We start from the raw sequence: 10,963 nt of genomic DNA, 5'->3' as shown, positions 1-10,963 counted from the left end.
GGCAACCAAAGTCATACTCAGATATGATGCCTATGAACCACAGAACAACCAGTATGGCACAATAACCTGAAAGTGCAGCAGTGGCAGGCATACGTTGGTGATAATAAAAAATCTCTAATAAGACTTAAGATCCACTAAACAGGGAGGGAAATCTTGCCTGGCATTGAAAATCTAGCTAACTAATCAATTCTAGTGATGTCATAGCTGTCAGAAGAGAATCTACAACTACACAGTCACTAAATCAGCACATCCATAACAAAAATTAAAATAATTAAGAACACTCTCCTGTTTAACGGGGTGAAGTTACTATATAAAGAAAAGAAATAATTTAAAAAATCCAAATTTACTGACCAATTGATTGACAGGCCCAGTAAGATCAGACTCTGAAGCAAAGGGTTATTAATAGAAAATATTCAATGTTCTGATATTTGGAGCGGATAAAAATGGCATATCTTCATTCAGTGTTAGACTTAGAGTTCAGATTCCACTGTATTGTCCAATCAGAAGTAGAACTCATTGAATTGGTCTTTCAAAAGACCAGAAACTTTCAAATGGTAAATTGGAGGTTGGATCCTTAGCCAAATACGAGCAATTACTCTCAAAAACCTTCAAACTTTCTAATGCCAATTGATCTATGTAACCTTCCCCACTAAAAAGTTCAGACCAGCCCACAAACTACAGCCTCCATGCCTCCCAGGAAATACACAGTAACCAGAGACACAGGTGAGAATCTCCCCAAATACCCAGGCCAGGTGGGACAACCACAGAACCCAGCTGACTCAGGACCCAACCCCCAATCCTCATTCCCTGAGCTCCACCTTTCTTCTAGTCTCCTTCCTACCCAGGCCTATAACCTTTCACACCCTACAGCCTGCCTGGCTCCCAGGAGGTCTGCAGTAATTAGGGACACTGGAAGCCTGCTCTAACCAGAGATACAAGAGGCCCATCCTAACCAGAGACAGCACTGCCTGCCTCCAAGAATGCTAGCTCCAGCCAGAGACACCCAGGCCTGGTAACACCAGAGATAACCAAATGGCCAGAGGCAAGATCATAAGCAACAGAACCCAGTGCAAATTGACAAACCCAGAACGCAGATCTCCCACAACAGCAAGCCCTGAATAACCCAACACACCTGAAAAGCAAGATAATGACCTAAAATCCTATTTCATGAAGATAATAGAGGCTTTTAAGGAGGATATAAATAACTTCCCCACCCCCCTAAAAAAGATGAAAACAGGGAGAAGCCCTTAAAGAGGAAACAAATAAACCCTTTAAAGAAATACAGGAAAATACAATTTAGTAGGTGAAGAAATTGAACAAAAGGGATCAAGAACTAAAAATGGGAATAGAAACAATAAAGAAAACACAAAAGGAGACAACGAACAAATTTGATCCTGAACAAAAAGAGATCAGGAGCTACAGATGCAAGCATCACCAACAGATAACAAGAGATAGAAGAGAGAATCTGAGGCAAGAAGATACCATAGAAAATATTGACACATTAGTCTGAGAAAATTCAAAGTGTAAAAAGTTCCTAACCCAAATAAATAAATAAAAACTAAGAATAGGAATAAAAGAGGGTGAAAATCCCATCTCAAAAAGCCAGAAAACATCTCTAACAAAAAGAGGGAGGGATCTGGGTGGGAAAGGGAAAGTGGAGAGACAAAGAGGAAGATCAGGTAGGGAAGGGTGGACAGAAGAGAAACCCAGAGGGCCAAGAGACTAAATGGAGGTAAGCAACATTGGAGGGGTGTGAGATAGGTAGACCCTCTAGAAAATGTGAAGACTCAGGAGGTAAGATACTCTAAGGACTAAATGGGGGTGACCTTAGCCAAAATGCCCAACACTGGTCAGGAGGAACTCGAAAAGTCTACCTCTAGTAGATAGACAGGGCCTCAAACAGAGGGATAGGGCCACTAACCCACAGTCAAAATTTCTGACCCAGAATTGCTCTTGTCTAAAAGAACTGAAGGGACAAAAATGGAGAAAAGACTGAAGGAAAGGCAGTTCAATGACCTGTCCAATTTGGGATCCATCTCATGAGGGGCAGGGAGCACCAAGGCCTAACACTATTACTGATGCTAGGATGTGCATACAGATGTGAGCCTGGCACGGTTGCCCTCTGAGAGGCCCTACTAGTAGCTAACTGAGACAGCAGCAGAGACTTACACCCAACTGAAGTCAGGAACCCCTATGACTAGGGGAAGGATTGAAGAAACTGAAGGGGAGGTCAACCTCATAGGAAGAACAACAGTCTCAACTAATCCAGACCCCAGAGAGCTCCCACAGTCTGAGCCACCAACCAGGAGCATTCACAGAGTAGCCCAAGGCCCCTGGCACAAATAAGGCAGAGGTCGGCCTGGTCAGGCCTCAGTGGAAGAAGCTGCACTTATCTTCAGACAACTGGTAAGGGGTAGGTCTGGTACAGGGGAATACTATCTTGTAGCCAAGGGGCAGGAGGAATGGGATAAGGAACTGTGAGAGGGGGTACCAAGAGTGGAGGCAGTGACTGGAATGTAAATAAAAAAAGGGAAGTTCAGACTTAAAATCATTTAGGAGATAGTCATTGAGGTGATCTGGCTATTAGCCATTTTCTCTTAAATGGATAGTAGAAGAGTTTGTTCTTGTTGACTTTCAGTTCTTACACAATGGTCAGGGGACCAAGACAGATAGATGCGGATTGTCACTGGGCCATCAAAGAATAAATATACTATAAAAAGAAGAAATAAAATTAGCACAGCAGTTAAGCATGCAAAATTCAAACTCTATTAGGATTGTCACAAAATTTATAATAGGGATAACTTATCCTTGCCATGAAAACCTGAAGATCCAATTATAAATTATTCTTGCTAATCAGCTAAAATGGGAAATCACCTTGATATTTGAGGTAGAATCTAGAAATCTATTTGTATGTCTTTAGACTTTGTATTCAATAGTTAGAAGAATGAAGAGCTACATGTAGGGAGAGCGAAGAAAAGACATAATGCTCTTGCTCTCTATAATTGATCAATCGGGCTTCTAGAATTATTAATACGGTATGACTCTATTTCTGGGAACTTTAGTTCATAGATCTGCCTGTTGGCAAGCATCATGTTTCCTTTATGTCAAGATAAAATATTATACCACAATGCTAGGTTTATATATAAAAGCCTGAGTAGTCAAGAAGGCTAGCAGGGAAAAGAAACCCCTGGATCATTTTAAGTTTATTTGTAGTTGTGATCTGACTCTGATTTTTTTCCACCATCTTCTTCATTTGATATAATATTTCCATGTTATAGATAACATGAGAAGCCTAAACTTCAAATAGTAATGAAAATAAAATGGTCTAAAGAAGTAAAAGCAGCAAGTAGAGAAAAGAGGTGTTTTAAAACTCCAAAAATGACAAGTGTATACTAGGAAGAGGAGGTATACAATAATTAATATAAAAGTATAATATTCCCATTTGTAGTTTAATAAATATCAAAACTAGCATATTTTAAACATTTAGGAGTATACTAAAGAAAATTACAGCTATCTTGAATATGTTTAAACACCTTGAACTGAACAATTTAAGAAATATAAAATATGAGAGTCTTGACTATTATCACAGTAGTTTAAGTTTAGTTATTAATATATCTAATTGGAAATGTGGTAGAAGTTGAGTTTGCCTCAGATCCTCTGAAAATCTACAAGAGTGAGTTCTAAAAAGTTAGTGCAAGTCTGTAGAAAGAAATATGTATCAAGGAGTGTACCATATTTGATACCTTCATTTACATATACTAAATTATGCATGTATCTTCATTTCACATTACATATATTTAGGTTACAGAATGACTTTGGGAATCAATTCTCATTTTTCTTTTCCACTTTTTGCCAGTGAATCAATCTTGGGTGGGTAGAAAGGCTTGGCAGTGGGTACCTTTATCTACTGAGCCATCTCACCAGCCCACATATGCACAAATTAAGTTGTGGGGCTAGAGAGATTTCTAGGTGATTAAGAGCCCTTGTTGCTTTTGCAGGGGATCTAGATAGAGTTCCCAGCAACCACATGGTGGCTTACAATCACCATGATTTCAGTTTCAGGGTATTTAATGCCCCCTTCTGATTTTCACTGGCACTAGGCACACATACATATGTGCAGCCAAATATTCATACACATAAAATAAAATAGATAAATCTAAATAAATAAACTAATAGCAATTAAACATTAAAACAAAGATATTGTAGAAATGAAGTTGCTAAAGCTTTTGTTTCTTAGGTCATTCTTGAGACACAAAACAATACATCAGATAATCAAACTAAAACAATTACCATACAGAGACAATTAAATTATATAAGATATACTTAACTTAAAAATAGGTTTAAAGCTGGGCAGCAGTGGCACACGCCTTTAATCCCAGCACTTGGGAGGCAGAGGCAGGCTTACATGGTTTCACCCTTCTAATTTTGATAAATGCAACACACTTTTCATTTTTAGACTATCCCCAGCCCTGAAAGGAACTCTGTTTGGCAGACACTACATAACTCTGGACTTCCAACACTTGGCATCTCCCACACAATTCAGTCACAGCTTCACACAATGGCTTCTTAAAACCTCCATGACAGGGCAGCCATGCCACAAGCATGGCTTTCCTGAACCGTGAAACGTGGATCTGTCATGACTCTAAAGCCAGAACTTTAGTAGCTGATGCTACCAAGTTCTCATGCCATCTTGGTATGGAATCTGGTCCCTCCTTGAATTAAATGTGTACTAACTCTCCTTTCTTGTGGGGACTGATGATTGCTTTCTCCTCAAAGCTGTAGAATTAACTGGGTAAGTTCTCACCCTGAGGCCTCCACTCCCTCTTCCATTCCCCCCCCCCCCTTTTTTTTCAGCACAAACCATGGTTCCAACATTCAATTTTCCTGGTGCTCTTTTTCTGTAAATTATACATTTTATATTTCTTTTTGTCCCATGTTCTCTTTTCCATTATAGATCAATGTAAGTGTGATCACTAATAGCCACACAGCATAGTCAATATAACCTTGAAAATTCTTCTGCCAAAGAAATTATTCCAAAACTTTTCAATTTAGCCTCAGCAAGATTTTTAAAACAACAAGAAAAAAAAAGCCATGCTTCCCCCCTCCCCCAAACTATTCAAGAATGTTCTTTTGCCTCATTGTTAATATTGTGTTCCTCTGAAACCTATTGAGCTGGGCCTGAACAGTCCACGTGGCTCTCAACAATATTAATTTTTAAGTTCTTACTAGGACCACTCTTTTTTTTTTTCTGAAGGAAATTTTAATACAAAGGCATCTACATACAACTTCCATGACTATTTTTATATTAGAAAGACTCAGAGCAGATGGGGCCAGTGTAGTCTACCTTGTCAAAGATAAATATCCACTTGGAAAGGCAATCTTAAATATACTACCACTTAAAATTCTACTGTTAAGATAACCTTATTACCTTTAAATACTGAGAACACAAAGGGCCCATACAAACTAGTTGTGTCAAGTAATCACTTTCTACCTTAACATTCACTAGCTGTGCTCTTAAAGTCTCTATGAGAAAAGCAGGAATTTTCCCCATGCCTTTTGGCAATAGATTCAAAAGCTTAAGTTTCAGGTCTATAAAATTTCATGAAGTCTATGGTTTTTTAAAGCTAAATTATTCAGTATCTTGAATTAGTATTGCACTCATATGTTGTCCAGAATATGTCTAGAACAAAAGTAAGTAGGTCTACAAGCATTTGCTTTCTTTATTAGATAAGCAAGCTCCAATAACAGAAATGCAAACTGCAATTTAAATAAGCCTATATGTGTGTGACAATGTATCACCCTCTTATAGAATGAAATTCAACCGCCAATGCTACAAATCCATGAAGAACCAGAAAGAGTACTGTATACAAGTTCTTACTATTGACTCATTCCACTTTGAGATCAAAACAGTAATTCTTCAAGATTTAAGAAAAATAGATTTTAACAAAGAGACTCTTTTAAATCACTGAATACATCATTTCTGTCATTAAGAGAAATAACATTCTTTTTTCTGCAATAATTCATTCTAGTGAAGTAATTTTCTAACTCCTAATTAACACTACATTTACAAGAGTAAGGGAGTTTCTCAGTAGGCATTCTTCCTTGCTTTAAGTTATTTGTTTCTAAAATATGTCAAGTAAGCCTTTAAAGACTCTGGAGTAGCAATTTCATTATCTTTTCCCTCAGTAGGTTCTGAGGTGGCTCCTCGCGCTTCAGGGCTTCGCTGTGATTTTCTCCTCTTCTTCTTTGCTGTCTTCTTCCATTTTTTCATCCTCTTCACTATCTAGAGGCTGAGGGATAAGCTGATTACCCACAAATGCGTGTTAATTCTCTGATTAACTCTCTTTCTTTTCCTCTTGGGTGGAGCCCTTTGTGGAATCCCCTTGGCCTGCACCTCATCTAAGTGCGCACCGAATGTGAATAGGAGCCAATTCTTGGAGATTCCTGACAGCACACAGGGACGGGGGGGGGGGGGGGGGGGGGGTGTTTGGGGGGAGGGGAACCCCACAGAGCCGGTGTGCCCTCATCATTCTTACTAGGTTGTACTAGTGGTGCAAAAGAAACAGCAAAGGATATTTTTACTTTCCCAAGAGTTTTGTCCAGTCCGCATAATCTGTGTCAACTGATCCTCTATAGGCATGACCAATATGCCCCCAACTTTGAGTAAGATCTTCATGTAGTTTTCATGATCTTTCTGGACTCCAGCTCCACAGTAAATTCGATCATACTGATGATTGTCAGAAGCTATCTGAAGGCAATTATCCACCACAAGTGCGGGTTCACAGAATTCAAATTTATAAAAGCTATCACTATTTTTGATGAAGCTCTCCAGTTTTTTCCTTGGCATACTCCACCACATCTGAATGACGTTCAATCCCATGAATTATTCCAAAAGGACCAAAGACGCAGGAGATGCTCACACAGCAGCAGCAGCAGCGTCCGCTTGCCCGCTCGGTCCTCTGAGCCCCATTCCAGCCCAGGCGTCAGGAGCCTGCGTTAGGCCGGGCTGCGGGCAGAGCCCAGCAGAGACAGCGGACTGGCCCCGACAAAGCGTCCACCAGGACCACTCTTTAAGTACATTTATAACATTCAACCGTTTTTTCGAGTACAAAGACTCAAACTCTTCAACATTTCTCTAAAGATACATGGTCTGTCACAGTAATATGGCACTCTCTGATACAAACATCCATCCATCTTACTTACTTTTCTGTTGCCATGACAAAACATCATTACCAACGCAATTTACATAAAAGCACTTAATTTGGAGGCTTACAATTTCAGAGGGATAGAGGCCATTATGTATCAGGGAGGGAGAATGGCAGCAGGCAGGTAAGCATGATGTTGGAAAAGCAGCTGAGTTCTTGTGTTAAGACAACCACAAGCCAAAAAGAGGGTGAGCTGACTGGAATTGGCCTGAAATTTGAAAACTGCCAAGCCCATTTTTGGTGATACACCTTCTCTGCCAATGCCATATCTGCTGGTCCTTTCCAAATGCTCCCATTTTCATCAACTAGAGACAATGTATTCAAAAATATGAGCTTATGGGTGCCCTTCTCATTCAAGTCAACAACAGTGTCATTGCTGTCAGATGTCTATCCACTGATAAGACCCCCAGGTTGTTTTCTGTGAATACTCTCAAGCAATTGTCACAATATTTTTTATTGTGACAGCAATTTCTTGCTTCAGTATTGTTCTCTCTCTCTCTTTCTCTCTCTCTTTTTCTGTTCTCGGTGTCTGTATTTGTACACTTCCATGTGAAGTGTAAGACAGTTATTGTTTTATTTGCACATGTTTTATCAAAGTTAATTTTAAATCGATTTTTATTTCAATTTCTGTAAAGAATTGCTTTGGAATAAAAAAGTTCTGTAAGTGTAATCATTTGGTTTGGAGCAATAAACATTTTTATTGGATATTTTATTTATTTACATTTCAGATGTCATCCCCTTTCCCCATTCTCTTCCTCATAAACCCTCTATCCCATCCCTCATCCTCCTCCTTTTTGCTTTTATACCATTTTAATTACATGCAAGTATTAAGGCCAGTTCTAGGTTGAGAAATTAGCAATACAATAGATGCAAATAGTCAAGGAACAAGCAAAACAATAAACATAAATAGTCAAAGAACAGGCAAGATAATAAACAAAGTTCCGTGATCACTCCTATTGAACCAGAAGAAGAGAGTCATGCTCACAGAAGGAAAAAAATTTACATAGGCAAATGGATATACTCACATAAATTCATATACAAATTCATGCATACATATGTACACATATCTATTCACACCTCTTGGGTACAGCTACATACTTGTACATACTTGTAAGTATGTAGTTATACACACACAGACATACTTATATATACATATGGAACAAAAGACCAGGCACCATTGCAGAAAGAACTCACTCATTCTGGATGAAAAATAAGCTCCAATCTTTGTTGCACGGAGAAAGAAAATGCTTCTACCCTTTTGTTGCTAAATTAATTAAACCAAAGTGTGTAAGAAGAAAGCTTTGACCTCCTTTGTAAGACTAAGCCTGCCTTTCTGTTAAGAAAATATCTGTTCTATCTCATGGTAAGGAGAATAAGAAAAAGCCTGACTGCTCTCTGCTCTTTCTGTGCTTGCTCTCTCTCTCTCTCTCTCTCTCTCTCTCTCTCTCTCTCTCTCTCTCTCTCTCTCTCTCTCTCTCTCTCCAGCTTCTTCCTTTTTCCTCTTTCCCTCTGCATTCTGCATATTACTCTCTTAATTTTTTTAACTTGCCTTGTAATTTCTAAGTTTCTGTATCTTTTCTAGGAGAATAGATCACATGGTTTATCCAAGCATCCTTTTTTGTTTTGTTTTGTTTTGTTTTGTTTAACAAAAGTTCACTAGAAGTTCAAACATAAATTCAAATTATAAATTGGATAAGAGTATACAACAGAGAATGTTTACATGCATATCCATTAAGAGTAATTACCTGGCTGAACATTCATTATCTATAAGTTTTCTATAGATAAGCCTAGTCAATATTTTATTTTGTCCTTGTATCTATAATAAATTGTTCCCCTTTCATGACTTTTGGTTAATCATTTTACAATCTATTGCATGTTCCCTAAGTTGTAAATGCCTGCTTTCTATCTAAGAAGCAATTAACTCATGACACTTGAAGACTGGCAGAGTTCTCTTTGCAGCTTTGACATCAGAAAGGACATAATAGCAGGCCTAGTATAAAAGATCTCACTAATTGCTAATATAATTTTAGGAATTCTTAAAGGATCATCATTAAGAATTAAGAAATAATGTAATAATCTATTTGTTTATATAGAATCACTACAAAACAGTACATCTTTGTTATTCTGCAGAGATCTGCTCAAAAGAGTGGGCTAATAACTAGTGGTTATATATATATATACATATACATATACATATACATATACATATACATATACATATACATATACATATACATATACATATACATATACATATACATATACATACAAACAACAAGAAAAGCATATCAGTAGCAAAAATCTTTCCTAAAAGTGTAATCTTCTTAGCCTTGCCTAAAGAAGCAAAACCATCATAGATTTACAATCCATGGTGGAACCATCACAAGAAGATTTCTTGATAGTTTTTAGGTTTTCCTAGATGGCTCCTGGCAAAATTTGACAATGTGATTAATGGGATTGTGATACAGGTTGTATGAACTGGGGTCATTTGACCAGTTGCAGATTTCTGTAATGACCACCTGAGGGGTACAAAAGAAGGGCACTCATTTAATGAACAGTGATAACTATATTTATCTGTGGGCATAAGGATAGGTATTTACAATGAGGTTACAAATTATGTTTATTTGGAAAAACAAAAATAGTAGGCTTTTATCTAGGATCTAGACATTCACTAGCCATAGGTAGTTGGCTAGATTATTGTATGAGGCATGAATTCTCTCCTATTGAGCAGGCCTTAGTTCAATTAGATAGCTTTTAGTTATCCCCAAGATATAGGTGCCATGACTTTACCCTTGGGGCTTTCTCTGTTGATCATTGTGAGTCCTAGATTTTGCAGCTGGGTAGGACAACTTGCTTCTTTTCCTTTGCAGCTTTTACAGCAACTTCCTCTACCATGAAAAATATTTTTCAGGAAGATGCTTCTAGCTAGGCTGGTTCTATTTTAATTCTTCTAAATCTTGTATCCAAATTATGTATATTTTCAGCAACAGGGTTTTCTAGGAGGCAAGCAATGGATATTGAAATAGTTTTTGTTATTTTCTGTTTCTCTTAAATTCCCATGACCCTAAAAATTGTTGGTGAGATTGCAAGCTGGTACAACCACTCTGGAAATCAGTCTAGTGGTTCCTCAGAAAATTGGACATAGAACTACCTGAGGACCCAGCTATACCACTCCTGGGTGTATACTGAAAAGATGCTCTAACATATAACAAGGACACATGTTATATGATAGAGCTATGTTCATAGCAGCCTTATTTATTTAATAGCCAGAAGCTGGAAAAAATCCAGATGTCCTTCCACAGAGGAATGGATATGGAAAATGTGGTATATTTACGCAATGGAGTACTACTCGGCTACTAAAAACAAATCAGTAGCAGAACCTCGATCAACTCACAAACATCATTCACAAGTCTTCAATGACAGTTCAATGCAGAAGAAATCACAAGGCTCTGCTAATCAGCCCAAGTCTGCAGAAATGGAAAGAAGCCACTGAAATATCACAAGAAGTTATTTGGAGCATTTCTTTCTACAAAGTCCATGACAAGTGGTAACCAGTGAAGAAGGCAAGGCAAATTAATGACACAGCATCATCAGCAAAGCCCAGCATCAGCAAAGCCCATTGAAGACCAGCAAAGAGTGGCAAGGCAAACCAATGCCACAGCATAGTCCACTGTCTATTGTGTTACACTCATACTCTTGCCAAACATTGTGTGTTCTCTCAAGTATCCACTCTGGCAAAATACTGCATGTTCTTTTTT

General features: G+C 38.1%; 1 pseudogene; it reads right to left on the bottom strand.

Annotated features, from left to right (window-relative positions):
* Positions 1-6,112: 6,112 nt before the first annotated feature.
* LOC117706087 (protein-L-isoaspartate O-methyltransferase domain-containing protein 1-like) lies at positions 6,113-6,844 on the bottom strand (annotated as a pseudogene).
* Positions 6,845-10,963: the final 4,119 nt, after the last annotated feature.

Source organism: Arvicanthis niloticus, chromosome 3 (genome assembly GCF_011762505.2).
Source record: "Arvicanthis niloticus isolate mArvNil1 chromosome 3, mArvNil1.pat.X, whole genome shotgun sequence".
Taxonomy (NCBI): domain Eukaryota; kingdom Metazoa; phylum Chordata; class Mammalia; order Rodentia; family Muridae; genus Arvicanthis; species Arvicanthis niloticus.
The sequence above is the reverse complement of the archived record's forward strand: the minus strand, read 5'-3'. Positions and strand labels throughout refer to the sequence as shown.